The sequence below is a fragment of the Ambystoma mexicanum genome, chromosome 14 (assembly GCF_040938575.1).
Source record: "Ambystoma mexicanum isolate Mex_15411 chromosome 14, UKY_AmexF1_1, whole genome shotgun sequence".
Classification (NCBI taxonomy): domain Eukaryota; kingdom Metazoa; phylum Chordata; class Amphibia; order Caudata; family Ambystomatidae; genus Ambystoma; species Ambystoma mexicanum.
The window spans coordinates 526617550-526640745 of NC_090940.1; positions in this window are offsets into that span (position 1 = coordinate 526617550).

Here is a 23196-nt window from a genome sequence, read left to right on the forward strand (position 1 = left end):
CACTCTCTGGGGGGGGACACTCCCAGAACCTGCATCCCTCCCCTCCAGTTCCCCTTCCTGCTTCCCCCTGTTGCTATCTGGGGGACGACCCCAGAATCCCTGCCACTTCACACCCTTAACCCTTTGCCTTCCGCCACATCCCTATAGTCCCAGGTCCATATCCCCCTCCCGACTCACTTCTAGCAATTCCCCATTTACTGCTCTTCCTGCTGTTCACTTGCTGGATTGCTCAATCACTGTTTATGTGCAAAACCTTGATTGTGCAATACAGAAAGGTCACTACCAAAACTATTTCATCCACATATACGAATCTGGGATAGGTCTCCCATATAAATAGGGTTTATCAACAGTAAGAATGAAAAAAAAAAAAACTCCCGCCCTCTCAGATAAGGATTCAAGAGTAGTAGTGCCATGTGGCACCCTTTACATACATGATAATGAAGCGAAAAATAGGGGGTAGATTAAATCCATGAGACAGACAAGAGGTTATTTGTGGAACAATCTTTTATTCACAAAAATGTGGAAGGCCTATCTTTTCCCTGTGTCTAATGATGTTTCCTAAGAAGTAAATAACAATTGGGGCTCATTGGAATGTCTCATAACATTAGGCTGAGTAGTGTGGGTTCCCCCCCTGCTCTGGACCCTGTTGTCATGTGCCCTGCCCCATGAATGATAACGCGACAGCTCTGTTTGTGTGGAAAATTAAAAATGGCCGTAGGCCTCTATTATATACAAATAATTGTACTGTACACTGGTTATGACCGCTGTACAGTAATTAACACTTTTTTGGGCACCTCGTGTCCAGGGGTTGGGATGCCCCCATTCCTTTGGCCTCCCTTTCGATGTCCTGTGGCATCCTTTCCTGGACACGTGCCGCCGCCTACGACTTTTTCTTCTTCTACCGTGTACCGTCAGAAGTACTCGGCGTTCCTGTTCCGGTTTTCTTCTTTCCTTTCTTGTAGGGTGGGTTGGGTGGAAAACGAATCCTTCACCGCCTTTAACCAGGGGCTGGGAGCTTACCCGAGTGAGGTGAGCTCCTAACCTGGTTGTGTCTTGCTCCTTCTTCTCTGGGGTATTTGTACCCCTTCCACCTTTTGTTGTGGTGATTCTGGGCCGCCCCTGTCCCTTCCTGTCCCCCCACCCCCCTGATACTTTTACACCTTGCTTTTCACTCCTTGTGTCTCCTTTTGGCCACTCCGCGGGTGGGGGCGCCGTTCTGGCTGCCCCTCCCTTCTGCTTTCCCGCCTGTTGGGAGGATCCCCCACCCTGCGCCTAACCCCCCAGGCCCTCCATCGTGCCGCACGTTGTGCAGCACGGGGCCTGGGGCATAGGCTGAGTAGTGTGGGTTCCCCCCCTGCTCTGGACCCTGTTGTCATGTGCCCTGCCCCATGAATGATAACGCGACAGCTCTGTTTGTGTGGAAAATTAAAAATGGCCGTAGGCCTTTATTATATACAAATAATTGTACTGTACACTGGTTATGACCGCTGTACAGTAATTAACACTTTTTTGGGCACCTCGTGTCCAGGGGTTGGGATGCCCCCATTCCTTTGGCCTCCCTTTCGATGTCCTGTGGCATCCTTTCCTGGACACGTGCCGCCACACCTGAGGGGTTGCTTGCCTAAAACCGCTCAGGTCCCCCCAAAACAGTGACCCTACCGCCCCCTTATTTGCAACCCTGTGATGCTAGTGCTTGAAAGATGTTGTCTGCAAATCTACCCCAGCCCTTGTTTGACAGGTGTACCCCGTCCTGGTGGAACCAGTCGGGGTCGTTCTGTGATAGCCCGTGTTTTATGTAATGGAGTCCTGTGCTCCTGCAGTACTTCTCTACCCCTTTGTTCAGCTTTTTCCGTGCCGTCTCAATGGCCTGCCTCTTGTGCGCCCCGTACCAGATTCTGCGAGTTATGATCTCTGACATGAATATTTTCGTTTTGCCCCAGCAGTGTGCTATTGCCCTTAATGATTCGCATATGTCGTGCATTAGCTTGCCCCGGTTTGTTCTGACTAAATCGTTCCCACCGAGGTGGATGACCAAGTACTCGGGTGGGTCCCTGAAACCAATCAGTTCTGACAACCTGTCGTGGATGTCCTCCCAATGCATCCCTGGGAGGCCCCACCATGAAGTGATTGTTTTTTTTGAAATGCAGGCCCTCTCTGTATTCCTCGATCCATCTGCCTGCTCTCGTCACAAATGAATGGCCGACTATCCATGCTGATTTGTAGGGTGTTTTGTCTGCGTGGGGAATGAGAAATGAATCATACCATGTTTACTCGCACATACCTCTTGAAACATTGCGATTTCCAGCCCCCGATACTCTTTACTCCCTCTGCCCCCAAACCACCTGCCCATGCTGATGTGGCTGCACCTATTCTAAAGGAGTGGGTCCCGAATTCTGCCTTGTCCCACCCCGCCTTGGCTATAGTTTTCTTTAGTACCGCCTGAAATTGATACCTGCTTAGGGCCTTGCCGTCCCTATGTATCAGTAGCTGGCCCCCTACTTCCGGACGCACTAAGAGGAATTGATTGGTGATGCACCTTGGGCAGTGCTCCCTTTCTTTGATACAATTTAGTTCTATTGTCCGCCCCCTCCCCACCTGGTCTGTTTTGGATTTTCTTAAGAGTATTGCCATTCCTTCAGCCCTTATGCATATGTCTGCTTTTGCTAAGCCATCTCCTGCCGCTGTGCTCCGCGCTACTAGCTCCCCGACCCTTAGTGCCCCGTAATATGCCAAAGCAAATGCTGCCCTAAACAATTTGACCTCATAGCTGCTGTTGCATGTGCTGTGTAATAGTTTTAACAGTATTGTCATCTTTTCAAAATTCAGAGGCCTCCTGCTGTCAGGTGTCTTTCCCTCTAACTTTGCCCACCCTTTCATTGCATATTTTATTCGTGAATTTGTTGTCGGGTCTGCTATCCCGGCCACTTTCACTGTGTATGCTATCGCCGCTAGGTGTGCTGCCGCCCAACTTTTCCTCTTTCCTTGCGAAAATGCGCTCCCCACAAAATCACATAACATTGCCACTGTGATGTCCCCGATTTTTTTGGCTCCTGTTTCTTTTAATACATTATTTACATGCTTCTTATATTGCTCACCGGTTCTGTAAGTTATGGCGTTCCTGGCCAATTTCTCTACCGTCTGCTCCTGTGGTTCTTTTTCCTCTTCAGAGTCAACCTTGTAGTTGACCGTGTTTCCTCCCATTCTTCCAGCGGTACCCATGCCTTCCTTGGCGTGGGCGTTTTTTCCCTTCTTGCATCCGGCCGCAATTCTCTGAACCTGTCCCACTGAAAGCGAGATAAGGCGTCAGCGACCGTGTTTGCTTCACCTGCGATATGCCTTGCCTTTATACTGACATTATTCTTAAGGCAACTTAGGGTTATAACCCTCATTATTTCCAGTACTAGTGGGCATGAGGCGCTCCCGTTGTTTATGACATGCACTACTGCCATGTTGTCTGACCACACCTTTAAATCCTTGCATCTCAGCTCTTTTTCCCATGCGCATAGTGCTACCCATATTGGGAATATTTCCAACAATGTAATATTAGTAGTCCATTCTGCTGTTTGCCACTCTTCTGGCCATTCTTCCGCGCACCATTCCGCCCCTAGAATTGCGCCGAACCCAAACCCCCCGGCTGCATCTGTGAATAATACCCTTTTGTTTTCTTCGTTTATCGGTGTGCGCCAGATCACTGCGCCATTAAACGCTTTTAAGAATTCTGCCCATACCTCCATGTCTCTTTTTATACCTTCCCCAATTCTCACCCTGTGGTGTCCTTCTCTGGCCCCTCTTGTTCTCAGCTCTAACCTTCTCTGGAATAGTTTACCTTGCGGTATGATTCTTCCTGCGAAGTTCAGTTTTCCTGCCAGTGATTGTAGCTCCTTCACGGTGGCCTTGCTTTTCCCTCCCAGGTCCTTGATTTTACTTAGTAAGTCTGCTACCTTTTCTTTCGGGATCCTGCATTCCCCCATTCGTGAGTCTATTTCGATGCCTAGGAATTGTATTGCTTGTGTTGGGCCTGTGGTTTTCTCTTCTGCTAATGGGAAACCCCACTCTTTAGCTAATGCTATGAATTTCTGTAGTGTGTTTTGGCACTGGTTTGAGCCCTGTGGCCCCACAAATAGGAAATCATCTAGGTAATGTACCACTTGCGCCCCCTCATCTTCCTTTGTAAGCGCCCACTGCATGAATGAGCTTACTTTCTCAAAATAAGCACATGAAATGGCGCAGCCCATTGGGAGGCACCTGTCCACAAAGTATTTGCCCTCCCACTGCATACATAGCCACCTCTGGGACTCTTCTCTTACTGGTAGGAGACGGAATGCCGACTTTATGTCTGCTTTTGCCATCCATGCTCCCTTTCCTGCTTTTTTGACTATGTGTACGGCTTCCATAAAGTCTGCGTAACTTACTGATACTGCCTCCTTGTTGATCCCGTCATTAACTGAGGTCCCTGTTGGGTATGATAAGTGGTGGATCATTCTAAACTCGCCTGCCTCCTTTTTTGGAACTAACCCTAGTGGTGAACATATGTACTCTCTGAACGGGGGGGAGTTGTAAGGGCCTCTTATTCTTCCTAGCTCGATTTCTTTGCTGATTTTCTTGGTCACCAACTCCTTGTTTGCTAGCGCTGATTTCAGATTTTTGGGCGTGTTTGTAGACCCGTGACCTTCAAAAGGGATCTCAAAGCCCTCTTGAAACCCTTGCCTGATTGTTTCCGCTAATTCTTGATCTGGAAATACCCGTAGCCATTTCTCCATTACTTCCAGTTTTACTGGAGTGGCCCCTTTCTCGCCTGCCCTTCTAGTTCCGCTTCTCTGGCCCCCTGTACTTATTGTATGCTGGCCTTGTGCATTTGATGGTAGCATGTTCCCCCCCACAATTCTCGCATTTGTGATTGAATCTGCACTTTTTCCCCCAGCTGCATGGCACCCCTTTCTCGAAATTCCTGCATTGTCCTGGCTGTGTTCTTGGACCCCCATTTTCTCCCCTGCCACCCCCTTGTGCTGGCGGTGGTATGCTGCTCTGCCAGCTTCTTTGCGCCTCGTATTGCCTGCTCCGAAAATTCTGTTCGCTTGCCCTGTCGCGGCTACCTTCGAACCTCCTGTTGCTGTATCTGTAATCTCTTCTGTAATCATTATAACCATACTGCCTCGTGTAGTAGCTACCCGTATTTGGCTGTTCCCTGGTGTCCCACTTCTCTTTTAATACATTGAAAATATACAGGTTGTAATTCTCCTCGTCCCACCCAATATCTGGGAAGCAATCCATCTCCTTCCTAAACTCATGATCATATTCTTTCCATGCATCCCCCCCAAATGCTTTGTAAACCTTCAGTACGCTCTGCTGGTAAGTGACCAGCGATGGGCCGTCTTCGGGGAATTTCTGTAAAATGATAGATGACATTATCTGGAATGCTGCTGTCCAGTTGTCAAAATTCCTAGCCACTGCTGACCTTTTCAATAGCCCTTTTTCATCCTCTTTTATGTCCTCTTTTGTTACATCGTGACCCCTTTTCTGTACATCTAGCAATGTGAATATGTCTATTAATTCTTTTCTCCATATTTTTTCCTTAATTTTGTCACTAATATGCCAGGCTTGTGCTTTCAACGATCGCCCCTGGGCATCTTTGCCTATAGTGGGTCTCCCATACTTTGTCATGTTCGAGGTTGGCTCATTGCCTACTGCTGTGGTAGGCTCTGGTGTAGTGTTTGGGCTATGGGGTGGCTCTGGCGTAGGAGGGTTGGCCCCGTTGCCTGCTGGCCCCTGCCCCCCTGACCCCCCACCTCCATCTGTCCTGTCCTCCGTACTCCTCCCTTTTCCTATTACCCCTTTCTTCTTCACCCATGCTCGCAAATGGTCTCTCTCTTCGTCCTCACTACTTTCCAAATCTGATTCCATTCCCTCTTGCTCTTCTTCCTTACCCCTTTTGGCTCTGGGCGATTTACCCTGGGCCTTCATGCATTCGACATTTGCATTTAATACTTTGATCATTTTGTTAATACTGTTGCTTAATTTTACGATACCTTTGTTTTTCTGCTTCTTCTTAGGCCTCTCTGGTTCTTGGGGTTCTTCCACTGTTCCTCTTGCCCTCTTCTGACCTTGGGGTACCGCCGCTTCCTCGTCGCTGTCTGTGGAATCCTCCAGCAGCAGGGGCGACATTGCCCTAGCCCTTTCCTCCCTCTGCATCACATCCAAGACCCATTTGGCTCCATAGTCTTTCTCTGCCTTTTTGGCCCATGCGCTGAACTCCTGCGCTCTTCTTAGCTTTTCCTCCATTCCTCTCCTTTTCTTGCTTCTGGTGAAAATTGTAAATCTTTTTGGAGCTGTAGGATTGGTGCAACCGCCCCAACTTTCAGGTACCAGTCACGCCACTTACTGCTCGTGTTACGGCAACTGGCTTGGTCACAATAAATCAAACTGCCGTTTTCTTCTTTGTTTGTTGTTTGAGGGGTGTTTGTCCCAGGTCAGGAAGGTTGGCAGGCTGAGATTGCCCTTGCCGGGTTTCGAACCTGTGTTAGCAGGCTCTGCCGAGATACACAAGCTCGAGCCTTCACTCCCTGTGCCACCTGCCCCTCGTTATCCTCCGCCCTTCTATTCTGCTCTTTCGGCGCTTGGCGGTGTGTACTGCCACTTTAAGGCCCACTCCTGTATACCTTTAGTCCCGCCTCCGATGCGTGACGTTGTTCTCTGTAGCTTCCGCGGTCGCTTGCTTCCTCCTCTTCGGTTCTCCTATCCCGCGCCGCGTTTTTCCCGGCTTCTCCTGCTCCAGTCCGCCTCTGATCTGTGTCGTTGACCTCCGACTCTTCTGCGGGCACCTGCTTCCTCTTCCCCGGTTCTCCTACCCGGCAACGGCGTCTCCCGGCTTCTCCTGCTTCCGACCGCCGCTTCCGCTGCACTGGATTTCCCTGATGATGTTGTGGCGGTCTTCTTGCTTCGTTTCGCCTTCCTTGGTCCCGCTCTTCGATGTTGGAAGCGTCGACCCGACGAGGTGAGTCTCCCTTTCTTCCGCTCCTCCGGCGGTCTCTTTTTCAATCAAGCCCGCAGAGGCAAGACCGAGAGAGAGGAACCGACACCACGCCGCTTAAGCCCGCAGAGGCGAAAGCGAACAAGACGGAGCAAAAAACGAATCCTTCACCGCCTTTAACCAGGGGCTGGGAGCTTACCCGAGTGAGGTGAGCTCCTAACCTGTTTGTGTCTTGCTCCTTCTTCTCTGGGGTATTTGTACCCCTTCCACCTTTTGTTGTGGTGATTCTGGGCCGCCCCTGTCCTTTCCTGTCCCCCCACCCCCCTGATACTTTTACACCTTGCTTTTCACTCCTTGTGTCTCCTTTTGGCCACTCCGCGGGTGGGGGCGCCGTTCTGGCTGCCCCTCCCTTCTGCTTTCCCGCCTGTTGGGAGGATCCCCCACCCTGCGCCTAACCCCCCAGGCCCTCCATCGTGCCGCACGTTGTGCAGCACGGGGCCTGGGGCAAAAGCCAACATTTCCGCCATCCACCCACCTCACGAAAACCACAGCGTTTCTTGTACCTCGTAGCAACGGCCCACTGGGAAGGTGGCCCCTTTGGCTGCGATGGAGCTGCATCTTGGGCTGCATTGCAGGCTTCGGCGTCCCTTTGCCGTTTTCGCTTCTTCCCGTCAGTGCTCAAGAGGACGTTGGTGCCGTATGCTTCTGCCGCCGGTCGACAACTTCTGAGGCACTTGGGTCTCCTCTTTGGCCATGGTCGAGTCTCGCTAGCTCGGCACCACAAAGGAGAGAAGTGTTCCACAGGCTCATGTGCTTCTGTACCCTACACGCTGGCTGTGTGTGAATGCTACCCGTCTCCTCCTTCTGGGAGGGATTCTCGTCCAGCGGTTAATTTTGTGGGCTTTTCTCCTTGCTTTCCTTCTCGATTTCCTTCCTTCTTTGTACCAGTCTTACTGGTGCTTTATACTTCAAGCTGTAACGAGATCGGACAATTCCTTGTTTCTGTGTTCACATGATGATGGTATTCCTAAAGGGTCAAAAACCCTACCCGCCATATAAAAAGACTCATGCACACCATTATCTCTGTAATGCTGATATAACCAACAAACACATGATGGACTTTTAAATGCGGGAGAATGAATAAAATCCCTGTCTGGGGATTTCTTTTTCACTAAAGGAGAGTCACCCCCAGTGAGATCCCACTTCACCTGTCCGATATGCAGTGTTAATCTTAGCAGACTGACCACCATCGTCCCAAAAGGGGTGGCTCCCCCTTGTGGAAAAGGAACCAATTGCCTTGATTCGTTGCATACACCTTCCATTAGCTTTGAGACATGCCCTATTCGGTTTGTGAAGTTACCTTATTGCCAGATCCAGGGTTATTCCTGGCTTTCCTCTGTAAATTGCTCCAAGGATGAAAGAGAGGGGGCATATTTTTGGGGTCTCTATCTCAGGGGATATCCTGAGCAGGTCTGCAAAGGTTGGGAAGTCTGTCCCAGTGATTATCTCTTCGGGTAGTCCCGGGACGACTGCTACCTTTAGTGATGTTGCGTCTCCCCTGACTGCTATGTGAGTGGGATTTTAGGGTGGACCTCAGCATCCCCACAGACACAGATTATTTTAAGGTCCGATCAGATGCCGTTTGTCAGCTGCCGTATTCAGTCAGAGCATTGGCCCAGATTTGATTTACTCAGACCGGTTCATAGCTAATTGTTTACCTCACTGGGTCCTGAAAGGGGTAGAGCTGCCGACCTCTTTCCAACCTTATCTATCTTTCTTTCTCAGGACAATGAAAAGTGGAATTTATAAACCCTTACTAACAGGAGGGGGTATATCCTTAAAAGAAGTTTTGATGCCTCTCCTAGGTTTGGGGGTTTTCCATTTGATGTCTGAGAAATTGGAACGCTTCAGAGAGAGCTTGAGCAATCTGGATCGCTTTCCCCAGAGAGGTTTGATGGTATTATTATATGGCTCTCTGGTGGGTGGGCAAATAATTAATACATTTCACCAGAGATAACATTTATAGGACCTTCTCTCTCAGCCAATTCCATAGGGGTCTCATTAGGGGAGCAGTTGGGTGTTCGAGAGTTTCCTCTGGTAAAAAGACTCTGTGTGTCCTACCTTTACCAGGAGGGATTTTTTATTTTGTTAAAAGGGGTAGTGCATAGGGTACCAAGTAACATGTCTTAAGGGTGTCGACCCAATGAAACTGGGTGGCCAACCTTTCAAAGTTTAGTAAAATGGTGCCCAAGACTTCCCCATCCCGATAGGGCTGTAAAGCTCTGCCCCTGGACTTCCTCTAGTTGGTCGAGAACCTCTTGATGGTGCTCATCTGCTCTCACTGGATTATCAATGATTCTCATTAAGTGAGATTCCAGAGATGGGACCAACACTATATCAACCCAGAGAGTCTTTCAGCGAGTTCATCAACAACACTATAATTAGTTGTTGAAAGCATTTGAGGGCCCCCCTCGGAACCACCAGGGTTTTACTAGTGAGGGGTAGGGGGCGGCTGGATGGGTTGGTGAGGGACTTCCTGTAACTGAGGAAGGTTGCTTCCTGGTAGCACCAAAGGATGGCCTGATACCCCAATGTCTGATAGGAAATAACATACCAATAGGTCTGGACATGTGGAGTCTGTTGGGTCTGATTCTGTATCATATCACACAGATTCCACTTCTGACACCAGTTCTGGTAAGTCAAACTCAGGAGACGCATAAGAGGTAATTTGTGCAACAATGTTTTATTACCAATAAAATGTGTAAGGCCTATCTTTTCCCTATGTCTAAGGACATCCCTGTTCTATAAAGAAAATAAGAAATGGTGCTCGTCTGGATGTCTCACAATATAAAGCTGTGCTCTCTGCCCTCCTCCCAGGAACCACTGCGTTCCTTGTTCCTATAGCGGCATTCCTCTGGGAAGGCGGTTGCTCAGCCCCAGTCGAACCGCAACTCTGGTTCCATTGCAGGTTTTGGCGTTACTTTTTTGGTTATGCTTTTTCCAGTCAGTGCTCAACAGGTTCTCTGCTTCATTTTCTTCTGGTATTGGTCGACCACTTCTGAGGTGATCATGTCTCCTCTTCGGCTGCTGTTGAGTCTCGCTGACTCTACACCACATAGGAGAGAGCAGCGTTATGCTGGCTCCTGTTGTTCTCTGCTCTACACTACTCTGGCTTCTGCGATTCTCTGCGTGGGACTTCCTCCTCGCGCTCTCGTTGTCGATTTCCTTACCCCTTTGTGCCGTCTTACTGGCACTTTATTCATTAAACTGTAATGAGATTGGTCAGTTTCTTATTTCTGTGTTTCCCATAATGGTGGTATTCTTAAAGGGTCAAAACCCTACCAGCCATATCAAGATGGCATGCACATCATTATCTTTTGTAATGCTGATATAACCAACAAACACGTGAGACTCCTTACATGGGGGAGGATGAATAAAATTCATGTCTGGGGATTCCTTGTCCACTAAGAGAAAGTCACCCCAGTGAGATCCCGCTGGGGATGTCCCTCAGGGGGTGTGAAGCTTAGGGGGCTGACCTCCTTAGTCCCAGAGTGGGTGGCTCCCCCCTTGGGGAGAAGGGACGAATACCCAGGATTTCAAATAATCTTGTGTCTTTTGACAGCATCATTTGAGCATATTCTTTTTGCTTAAGCACAGCAAGCTCAGAAACCACTTACTGTTGGTTTTGGTGTGAGATTTAATTATTTTTGCATGACTTGGGAGCCATTTGTCCAGTATTTTAGTTAGTTCACTACTCGTGTCGGCGAGGAGAACATTCAACAGTTCTTTTAGGCTAGTGGGAGGTACGCCAAGTTCAGCTAATATCAAGGAAAAAGTGAATATATTCATGTATTAGACTATAACCGCTTCGTCTTGAGTAGTTACTAGGCACTGGAATTGTTTTGTTCAGTCAGTTTATAGTTTTGAGGCGAGGAGCATGTGGCAGACCACGAGACAGGTGATCTTGAAGTCTCCAAAAAGTAAATTTATAGGAGATGAATGCATTTAATGTGTGTCCTCCAATATGGTTGCATGTGAACAGCCATAGGTTTCAATTCAGCAGTCCAATTAGGTCAGCAGGATGTACGAAGGCTAGAGCAAAGATCAATGGGTTGCTCTTTTTATTCGTATCGTCTCATCTAGAGCCTGTGACTGGAGTAGATATGGGTATCTGAAATTCTTCCATCCGTTGCAGTTGTGATGGGAAACACACATGGTCAGGCCATGCATAGATGAAACCGTAGTGTCTACAAGTATCAAGTTAAAGGTAATGAATGCATCTAATGTGTCCCTTCAACCTGGGTAGGTGTATACGGTCATAGTTTAGGGCTCAGATTGTCACAATGGCCCAGAATTAGCAGTGTGTTACATTTCAGTTGCATCAAGGCAAATGTTAAAGTCTCCCCTGATTAGGATATTTTGAGAGATATGATAAACTCCACCATCTAGTAGAAACCAAACCAAATTGCATTGTGCAACTGAAAACTTTCTTGTGCCCTGCCACACATGGTTTGACCCCTAGTCCTTATCAAGGCCTAAATTGGAACAAAAAATGACATTAATCATAACATTAATTCTTACTATGAACTTAGTATTAATATTCTTAGTAGGTTATATTTGTAATGAGTTTCCTATTAGCAATTATAGTTCCTGATTCAATGTTCCATGTAGTTCTTTTAAATTGTGGATGTTTTTCATCCTTGCTGCATTCAGCATCTCCTTTTCTGAGACACGCCATTTTCATCTCATGCATGTATCCCTTTAGCATAACTTTGGAGGAAGCAAATACTTCGGCATGTCTCTCTATAAACCTTAGTTTTCGACAATGCTATTACCTGCTCTTCTGGGTTTGGATCAAATTTAATGTTCAGATCTGCCTGGTGAGGCCACCACAGCAGAGTTACCTTCATTCATGACATACACTTTGCCTCTCATTTTTCTATCATTGAACTAGATGTTAGTTTTCTGTTTTCTTTACTTTCCTCCATGTGCTCGTGGGTTGATATGTTTTCTTTAATTTGTTCTTACCTTCCTTCCACAATTCTTCATACAGTACTGTAGATATGAGTGTGAGGTCTGATTCTGAGTAAGCCATCATTTTTATAGGTTTTTCATGTACTATAGCTTCTCAATAAGGTCTGCTTTTTTGCCTTTTTTAAACTTTCCCACTCAGTATTCTGTGAGAAACCTGAAGCTGTCTCCCTGACTAGTCCCCGGGGGCATTTCTTGCGGGTGGACTAGTGAGGGAGGATCACCTGGAAAGACTTAGGGCCTCATTACACGGATGGCGGTAAGGCTTTACCGGTACCGGTATTTTACCGGCACCGGTAAAGCCTTATCGCCTTACTACGAGGTCCCTTTGCGGGTTGGGGAATTTAACGCCTGCTTTTTGCAGGCGTTAAAAACCAACCCGCAAAGGGACCGGCGAGCTAATTACGGTACCGCAATTTGCGGTAACGTAATTAGCGCCTTCCCCATACCCATAGAGCCCTATGGGGCAATAATGGGAATGGGGAAGGGCAATGGTGGAAGGGGGAATTACCGCCCTGCCAACCTTGGAATAATGCGGTAATTCCCCTTTCCACCAAGGCGGTGCCGGTATTTTACCGGCATGAACCATGGCGCTAATAATCCGTGTAATGAGGCCCTAACACTCGAGATGTTTACCTGACATGTCCCAACACCAGGGTCAGGCAATGTCAGGCAATTGACCAGAACCGCGCACACTTGGCGGCCCTTTCCCTTCCCCACAGGGATAAAAGGTGGAGCACAAGAGTGCAATACGAGCAAGGCATACCGCACAACGTGATAGCTAACTCAGCGCAGCAGTTCAAGTGGAGGAGAAAGACCGCGCATACCGAGAGGGTGACAAGGAGAGAAGCGACCTTGCCCTTTCCGACCAAAGCCTGTGAAACCTCAGCTGAAGAAATCTGAAGACAATGAACAATAGCGAGTGTGTTTCAGCAGATGTCAATGCTACACAAGACCCTCCTCCACTGATAACCAAGCCGCAGGAGAGACATTTGTCTCCGTGGTACTAACCTTGACTCCAAAGAGAAAGAAAGCCAAGCGGTTCATCACAGCAGGTGAGTCAAGGGGAGATTCAATGAGAAACCGAACTGTGTTTGACGAAAAGTTGCAAGCGGCTAATTGAACTGTGAAAGCATAAAGAGCTATTGATGCTAGAAGGGGGAAAACCAGCAACAGAGGAGTCAGGCACCACGGGGGGGCTCACTCAAGGAAACTCTGGGTGATTACACAATTGTTGAAACTACCATAAGCAGAAGGACTTGGGAAAGGTGAAAAGGGGGTCAAAGTGGTCATACAGGGGTCTTGTAAAATCCTCTGTACATTCGCAAGTCTTTGACCGACAGATGATTGTGAAGCTAAGGCAAGTGAATCCTGCATCGTAAAAATTTAATGTAAATCCATGATTGACAAGATTGCCAAGAGTGAACCCGAGAGAGGGATGCCGATAACGATTGATAAGATTGGCAAGAGTGAACCCAGCCAAGGGATGTCCGCAATGAAGTATATTAAAAGACATTAAGATTAGCGAATATCACCAAGAAACCTGCTTTGAAAGCCATAGTGAACCCGATCGAGACAGACGAGTCAGATCTGAACCAGGAAGAGGGAGATCCAAGGGTGAAAAAGCCAACACACACTGACCTGTGAATTCAACAATGTAAAGTTCAAGAGGGAAAGCCTTTGACTGCATGCCATGTGAGGTGAACCCAACAAAGAAAAGCTGCTATTCGGGAGGGGTCTGAGCTCGGAAGAGGGGAACCGAGGGGTGAGGAACTATCACACAGATGAACCCAGAGAAGAGCTCTAGACCTTTTTGCCGAACCTTTGTTCTGAAACTTTGAACCTGTCAGGCCCTTGAAAGCAGGAAAAGATAGTAATCAGTGGTCCTGATAACATTAAGGAACTTTCTAGGGATCTGCGCCCGCAAGAGGGGAACCCAAGGGGTGAAAAGCATCACCCAATGTGCAAACAGAAAATAAGTTTTGTTTATTATTTTTAATGCATCAGGCCCACGTTGGAAAGAGATTTTTTGTAGAAAAGAGACTTAATCACCGAAGACCCTGATTGCTGAGAGCGGAACTGTTGACTCATGCTGGGGAAAGCTTGAGCTTGTGTTGTGCTCTTAAGTCTTACCTTGTCCCGTGCTGGAAACGTGGGGAAGGGAAACCCAACTACCACATCCTGACTTATTATTTAAGAACAATTCCTCCTTTCTTATGAACAATATCCCACACCTCTTTTTGTATTTAGTGTAAGGATTGGCAATAGTGTTTTTTAGTATAGGCTCATTTATTTGAAAAAGGCACCACTAGGGATGGTTTATACTTGTTTGATGGTCGAAGCTTGCGCCCATCTCAGATTTACGTTTAGATTCGGTGTTTTTCCAACCTACCTATACTGTTTAATAAATACCCTTGCACTGTGATCACTCTTTACTGTTGCCACCATGAGTTCCTTACAATTCCCATTGGTGTTTGGTCTTCTTATGAGCTACTGTGGCTGACTTTCTCAATTGATATCTGCTTCACCTTAATACTCTTGCACTTTTTTGTAAAACTGTCCTATCTCTGACATTTGGCACACCTTGTCCCCAGTGTAGGCCATTTTCTGATATTTTCCACTTTGTGTTTACATTTTGTAATGTAGTATCTAATGTGATATAATGTCCTCTATGAAATGATATAAGATAATAAGGATACTTTACACTGAAAAAGCAAGGAAATAATGTTAAACAGATACATTCACAAGTCATGTTCACCTAAAAAAAGGTGCTGTTTTTGGGATTTACAAAACGAAAAAAAACATTTTTCATTGTGCTTTAGCATGTGGGCTTCAATGTGAAAGACACCATTGTGAAATGTGCAACTTGAATTGTAGTGTTTCTTAAGCAAAAGAACAGAACAGACAAAGCCATTTATAAAGTTAGAATTGGTGTTATAGACTGCACAATATTTGTTGATAGAACAACATATTATTTGATTCCTAATAAAGCTAAGAAAAGGCTTAAATTATGTATTTCACCTTTAGTAAATGTTACATAAGCTCACACCACTCCTAAGTGAATTGTCAACTTAGTTATTGACTTAAAATGTCTGTTTTGACAGCAGCATCTCTCGTGTAAAGCAGGAATAGCCAGACCTAAGTATACATCACTTTAATCCAATGCATAGGAGTTTTAATGACCCATCTTTGTTTGCCAAAGACAATAGGCCATTTTTTTATCTTCAAACATAACTTGTAATTTTGAGTTGTTTTCTTGAAAGTCAACTATTTCAGTGTCTGGTCGATCAGTAAGTTCATTCTCAGAAATAGATACCTTGAACAGGTACATATACCCATGACACTGCAACACAATAAGCCTGATAAAAAAGCCCATTAAATGATCGTCCCTTTAACAGAATGTTTTTCTGAAATCATTGGGTGGTCACCATCAATCGTATGCAGACCGCACCTTCAAATGTATAACCAAAGACTATTTAAAATATACACAGCACAGGTGGCTATTAGAATCAGAGTTTTGGCTCTAGCTTCTGGACCATTTGTCCAATTTGGCAACCAGATATAGATCTCGATTCCAAGTGAAGCACAAATCATATGCATATAAAAAGGATATATTCAAATGTACACTTTTTATAGAGTATACATCTTTTAACTTCATGTGTGAAGTGTCTGAAAGTTATCTTCAAATGGAGTATATTCTTATGAATACATGTTCATCAATGCCACGTGTTAATGTAGAGAATCATTAAAAAATTAATAATTAATTTAAATATTAATTTCACTTGGAATGGAGGGCACTAGTTTGTACCTAACCTGTCTCCTTATGTTACATCAAAATTCACTGGGCCAAAAGAAGCAAGAAGGAAGACCCTGGTGAGTGTGAAACAGTACAGGGAATATATGACGGGTTCTGTCCAATCCAAAATCCAAATGCTATTTAAAATGGTGCTGCATGGGGGGAGTTTGCTGGCTATTTCAGCTGAAACATATAGAAATAGGAGAGAGTTTTGGTGAAAACCGTGGAGCAAGAGACCCCCAACCCCGTCTGACATGTGAGTTAACACATTTGGATTCCAAAAAGGGGTGTAACTGATGGGGAAACTTCATTAATAGGGCATTTCCCCACATTGAGCTGATCAAGAAGCATTTCCCAAGGCACACCAGATTACCCGAGAGGGATTTCGGAAGCAGGCACACAGAATGAAAGGAAGAGCTTATCTGGCAGAGCTACTTGTGGCCAGTTCAAGACAAACAACAAGTGAGTACTTTGCTCCCATAGCATTTACAGAATTTCCCTAAGAATTAATTAAATCCAAGACAGAAAATGTATGTATTGTGGGGAACTCTGTTTACAAGCTATATTACTGAAAGGGGGATTATAGTGTATGGCACATGTGTTTAGTGTTTTATAATTAAAATTGAAACCCTGCGTAGCATCATCATTATAGGACATTTCTTCTACAGTTTAGGATCTCTGGTGGCCTTAAACATCTCCAATTGAAATGTGTAATGACACGTCTTTTGATTGGTGCCTGTCATAGTATATAAAGTAATTAAAATCGATTCCTTAATAAGCACATTGACATGATTGTTGTAAGGGTGAGACTGATTCCATCAGAAAAGTGAGAGAGCTATGCTCTGCTGTCCTAGAATTGCAAAAGAAATAGGATTCATGAGAAACCAAAGGCTTTACAATTATTTGCAACCAATAAAATATTACAACAGTTGTCAAGTAGTATTGGAGCCCAATGTGGGAATCAATAGACTGTGTGATGAATCCTACAGAGTCTTCACAGAGACCCAGCCTAAAGTCCCCTCCCAGGTGGCCTGGGGAAGGCAGCCGCTACCTGATCCTAACACTGGGACTGGTATAGCCAGCAGGACCACCTGGGAGGAGAAGGGCATGAAGGGAATAGGAGGGCTCTGCTAGGAGGGACACAGTATTTATCCTCTTCATAGAGGGAGCTTTTCATGATGTCAGAATATCTAATGGCTTGTAGTCAGAGTAAGTCTTCTCTTCTCAAAACTACCCACCTTGTTGGTAATGAAAATTATTATGATCAACATGGGAATCAGAGTATTAACACCTTAACTTCTGATAAATGTAATTCCCACTTGATTCGAAAACAATCACTTACCAATATGAAATCCTCCCCTAAAAGTGTATTTAATACACAGAGTGAATTAAATAAAATTGAGGGCTGTATTAGCGATTTAAAAATTAACCAGAACATTGGGGATTTCAAGTGCCACAATGCCATAGATACTGGGACGAGGAGGAGGCTCTCAGAGGCACTAAACTGCAATATGCTAATGGCCCACACCTGAGCGGGACTTTTGAATATATAAAGCCTCCTCTGGTGCGGAACTGTCATGATGCCTACCCCCGGGCATCCGGATCAAGCCCATCAGCCCCGGGAGCAGGCATCCAGATATTTAATAAAACGCCAGCATCCCCGGCTGGGGGCTGTCTGGGTTCAGTCCTGGCGCCTTAGGCACCAGGCTCATAGACTTTACTTACCTCATGCAGACCATGCTGCAAATGAATCCAAGCCAACGTGAGGCCTGGATGGGACTATTTTACTACAGGGACTATTTTATACTCGGGTGTGGTTCTAGGGACTTCTTACCTGGAACTACTTTGGAGGCTATTTAAACCACGCCCGAACAGCAGCACATGCTTCGCGTTATTCTGCATCCAGCAGCGTAACGCTCACCGTGCCTGCAGTCAGCATCCAGTCTTCAGCCACGACCGTCTCGAATCCAGAGCTCCTAGCAATAGAAGAAAGAAGAAGGAAAGGTTAGAAAACAGATATTATTTCAATCCTTACCTGAATTCCGGATCCATCATGTCTTCGAACTTGAAAAGGACATTATTCTACATGCGTCGCATCGCCAGCTGCAGAACCGCGCCAGCTGCAGCGCCGCACCATACTCACCAGTCCTCACAGCATTTTTTGATCCGGCGCAGCCTCCATCATTTTCTCCGCCGAATTCCACTATCTAGGGGACAAAAGAAACATAAGGTGAGCCGAGAGAGCCAACAAATGCAACCTCTCCATCATAGACTTACCTGATTAACAACCGGAGGCATTATTTTGTAACAAACCGCAACTTCTTACGCCGCACCTGTAAGGAGAGAGAAACCAGCAATTTAAACACACACATCTTTTGCCAGACAGTGTTGGGTAATACAGACTCTTACCTGAACACCATCAGCTGCCACAAGACAATCTTCCCTTGGACCCAGCTGCAACACAAGAAAGGAATGTACAAGAGTGAACATCGGACATATTGAACTCTTTTGAACTTTATACTTACGGGTTCTCGCCTGGAACCTCGGAGTCAATATTCATCCGGAACTCTTCCAACGCCTTCAAACCAGTGAAGTAACTGGTATCTACGCGCCCCTGCATTTCACGCAGGATGGAGAGCTCATCATTTACAAACATAAGGTGAGCTTACTGAAAGTGAATATCGGTGGTGATTAGTGGGGAGAACAGTGGGGTGCCATTACTAAAATCCACGGGTGGCTAAATCCCTTTCTCCACTTGCAGGAGAATACTTCTATGGGTCAAGCAGACGAGATTAGGCGGTCCAGTCCAGTCTGTCATCTCTGCACTACGCTTCACGTTGGAGGAGGTCGCAGCTGTCCGGGTCCAATCGACGCCCCTGTGGGAGCCAGGTGAGCGTAACAGGACCATTAGAACAAGAAGGTGGAGTAGTTGCAGAGGTTGCCAGCCGCAGTTGCATCAAAAGAAGAAAGTAAACAGACACTGGAGCCGCCGCTATCTATGAAGCAGATGTAGGACTTGAGAGGGTCTCCGAGTTTGATGGCCTTAGATGCAGAGGTTCTGCAGTGGGAAGCGGTGTTGTAGCAGGCATTCCCCTTGGAGTGAGAGACTCTTCCTATTTCATGCTGTGTCCTGGTTGCTTGCGAGCACCGGAGTGCACAAGGAGCGAGAAAAGCTCCTTTCCCGATCAGCGCATGCTATGGAAAAAAGATTGAAGCAGTCTGCCGCGGATCGAGCAGACGTGTGCAGAAATCGCTGATTTCACCGTTGTCTGTTAATCCTGGCACGCTCCGTAATTGACCGCTGGCTGCTGATAACAATTTTGAATACCAAACTAATATAAGGAAGTCCCAATGGAATACTAGAAACTTTGTAAAAATAAAGGTTATAATCATTGCTACCAAAGCCAGCATTATTGCCAAGACAGAAGCGGCAATATTGAAGCAAGTTAAATAAAACCACCATTGCCAAAGCAAAGAGTGGGCAATACTTCAAAAAAGCATGTAATCTACATTGGCGAATGAACAAGCGAACATTATTGAAGAAAGATTGTAACCAATATTGCCAGAGTGGGGAAGAGGCAATAGTTGAGCAGGATATCAACAAGCATTTCCTAAGACAAAGAGGGGCAAGTGTAATAAAGAAAAATTGTCAGCAGTTATTTGATGTGAAAGTGGGGAAAAAATGAGTGGCAGGAGAGAAGCCCTCCTGGTAGAAACTATCAAGGAGGAGAGGAGCATAAACTGCATTGCATGTGGCAAATACCACAGTGGAATAAAGAGAAACAATGTGTACACATAGGAAGTTGTGAATTTCGATGTTGTTGAAAGTCAAAGTTTTTTCCAAAAGGTTTGAAGTAAACCTCACCACATAGTACGTGTAGTAGCGTTAGGTGATTTTAGTCCTGGCAGGCGAGAATATCAGGGCAGGGATATTTTAGTGGTAGTCCTGGCAGGTTAGTGGAACAGGAGGAAATCATTAAAGTACTGCATTGTGGTTTAAGTTTGTGGAGAAGAAGTGGCATTGCCACTAAAATATTTTATGAATTGTGGTGGAATCATCCTGACAAAACATTGTTATTGCTACAAAAGAATTGTGAAAGTGCTTTTATTTTCTTGAGAAGAGGCTGTGTTGAACTTTTATCTATATGTGGAGAGATAAAGACTTTTTGTATGGTTGAATCTTTGTTAAAGTCAAAGTGAAAGACTTTTTGAGTAGGAAGAACTTTATGATCAGAACTTGGCTAGAAAAAGGAACTTTCTTATCCGAACCTTTGATTCAAAATCCTGCTTTGAATCTGGGGAAGGGGATCCGGCCCAGGGTACAAGAATAAACAGTTATTAGGCTTATGTTGACTATAACTGTTATTTCTGTTAAATTTGAAATTTCATATACTACCTTTATGAGTTTGATGTATGTATAAGAATGAGTTTAATTTTGATTGGTCGGGGAAATTCTCTTTAGGTTAGGTTTTTCTCACCCTTTTGAGTTAATAAAATGGCTATTTGTGCAAAACCCTTACCAAGTTGTCTGCCTCGCATTTCCGACCCCTCCCAAATGCAAAAGATAATTGTGATGCTGGAAATGCATCGGAGGGACAGGGCCTCCGTATCCTTCTCCTTTACTGCTTTTTATCGTGTGTTCTGTCGTGTTTTCCGCGCAGGAGTTCATGTGGGACTCCTGGTGGTGCAGCTCTCTCTCTTTTGGTTTGGTGAACAGACCCATGGGATACCCTTATGGCACCCATGGGTAGGGGTGCAACCCTGTGCCCCTAGTGTATGTTTTTGGGCACCTGTGTGTGACCCACAGAGCAGGGTACGGGCTGGTGGCAGCTCCTTGCTGAAATGACTGGTGCCCTGAGCGTCCTACATTTTGGGATGCCCAGGCCCTGTCATTGGAATTGGTAGATTCCTGATGGAGATAAAATGGCCCCCATGGCCTCTTGCCTTCCTTCACCTGTTACCTTGATCTTCCCGAAGTCCTGGGAAGCCCTGCCTCTGTCCTTCGCCCTGACTGGCTGTTGGGTGGAAGTTCCGTATATGGTAGTGTGGGGAAGTGCCGACCAGATTGGCTGGAGCCTTCTCAACGACCGTATGTTGTGGGTACACCTATGGGTGGGACCTGGGTGAATGGAGTGTGTGACGAATACACATTCTATGTTGTGGCTGTCTAGTATCTGGTGTTTGACACAATGGTTGAGACAGCCCTGCCCGAAACCGGTATGAATGCAGCTTGGAGTGTTGAATGGCTCGGTACTTGTCCCAATACACATAAATTGTTGTGAGTGTCTGGAGAGAAGTAAATGGCCTGAATACCTTGTGTGCCTGATTGGCTGCCTGCCTGCATGAATGCCCCTAGTCGTGATTGGATGCTTGAGTGTGACCCAGCGGAAAGAATGGGAGATCAACAGTATATCTGGGGACCTCTCACTGCTAGGAATCGTGTTCAGAAGCTGAAGTCTACTACGACGAGTAACTGGAGTAACTGAAGCTTGATTCTGAAGCCCAGCTGGACGAGAAGAATTGCTGTTGCTCTCCTTCACAATCTGAAAGCTTCTGTGCTTCAATAACTAACCGGGGAGGACCTGGTAAGGCGCCCTCTTCCCGAGCTACGAGGGACCATCGTACACAGCTGATCTTTGCCTAAACTCCCTGGTAGACAGACCTTCGACAGGCTGCCAACCCGATACAGGGATTCCTGCGGAACTCCAAGGAGAAGCGACCGGACTGTTGTCCGCCACTGTCGCCGACCGCCGTCGCCGACTGGAGCCGCCGTGCTCCCGTTGGCTAAGAACTTCATTGATCCAAAGACGCTCTGGTCCGCATCGTCGCCGCTGTATCCTGCTGGAGAAGGCCTGACCGTCGACTTGCCGAGGAGCATCCACCGGTGGGTTTCCCACCACCCTAAGGCCACAGAGACGCCGATGACTCGACGCCCTTGCTGGGCCACAGTTCTTCAACTCTTTGCGGTCCAGAACTATCGACACTGAGGTGCCTAGCACGCCTCTTCCTTGCAGGACATTTACGCTTCCCCGTCAACGAGCACGGCTAGGAACGACACGGCCACTTCACCATCGTAGCTCAACCTGTTCTCTGTCGGACATTCGATGACCCGTGATTCCTGCCTGAAAGGGAGGACACTCAAGAAGGGTTGTCGATTTCCCCGACGCGGAACGCTACAACGCCAAGGTACTTTGGGGTTGCAGAACTATTGGGAAGTCTATGGTGAACAATATATGGACTGGGCTTGTATCTTTCTTCTACAGGTTGCCCAGGTGGGGGGATCTCCACACAGAACTGTGTCTAGTGGTACAGGGCAGTATTCTGCCAATTGCTCAACCATCTTGCTTTCCTTCCTCTCTCTACTGCTGGTTTCCTCTTTATTTTGATCTGTGTGTCATTCTGACCGTATGCACTTTAATAATCTCTAATAACGTTAGTGGTACCACTTTAGAATTGTACATATTTACCATTGTTGATTTTTGGAGTACAAAGGGAGTTATCGTGATCGTGTATATGACCTTGAATATTAATTATATAAAGACTGTGTTTTAACCAATACAGTTTGTGGACATTCCTTCGTGGGTGCTCGGGGACTACACTGTACTTAAGAACCAGCTCGCATCACCTCCCGAGAAGGGTTTATAGTCATAATCCCGAATTTAGAAATCCCGAAAAAATAAATCTCGAATAAAAAAGGCTGAAAAAAAATATCGAATTTTTTTTTATGACATTTTTTGTTCGAAATGGGGGGGTTCCCCCCTCAACCCCCCCTTTTTTTTGTTTTTACTTATTTTAATTATATAACTAGAGCCAAAAAAAAAATATATGAAAATTCGATATTTTTTTTTGGGCCTTTTTTATTCGAGATTTTTTTTTTCGGGATTCTGAATTCGGGATTATGACTGACCACCCCCGAGAAGCTTGGCCTTGATTGCTCGACCACAACTACCAACACTAGAGAATCTTGGCAGGGGTCTCTGTGCCTCCCCTCTACCATATAGAGAGCGGAAGTGCAGACCCCCTCTCCGGTCTTTACAATAATGTCCAACATTTTAGATTTTAATCAGGTCAAGAATTAGTTAACTATTTTAGAACAAAATATTTCTGTGATGCCAATACTACTTAATGGTTTTAGAGAAAACTAAGTAAATGGTTTTGTTTCAACATTACTCTGAGAACTGTTTCACGTTTTCATTTCATGCAGAAATATTTGTTAGTAGTGACAACAAACTTACAATCAAACAATGTCAACTTGTATGTAGTAATTCATATGTGGTTTTCTATGCATGGATGTTTGTCCAAATTCGAATGCAAAAATAATAATGAGACAACATCAGGCAGGATGTTGTTGCTTTCTGTAGTTCCATGAATTCATTTGATGATTTGTAGGAGACTTCCCCAG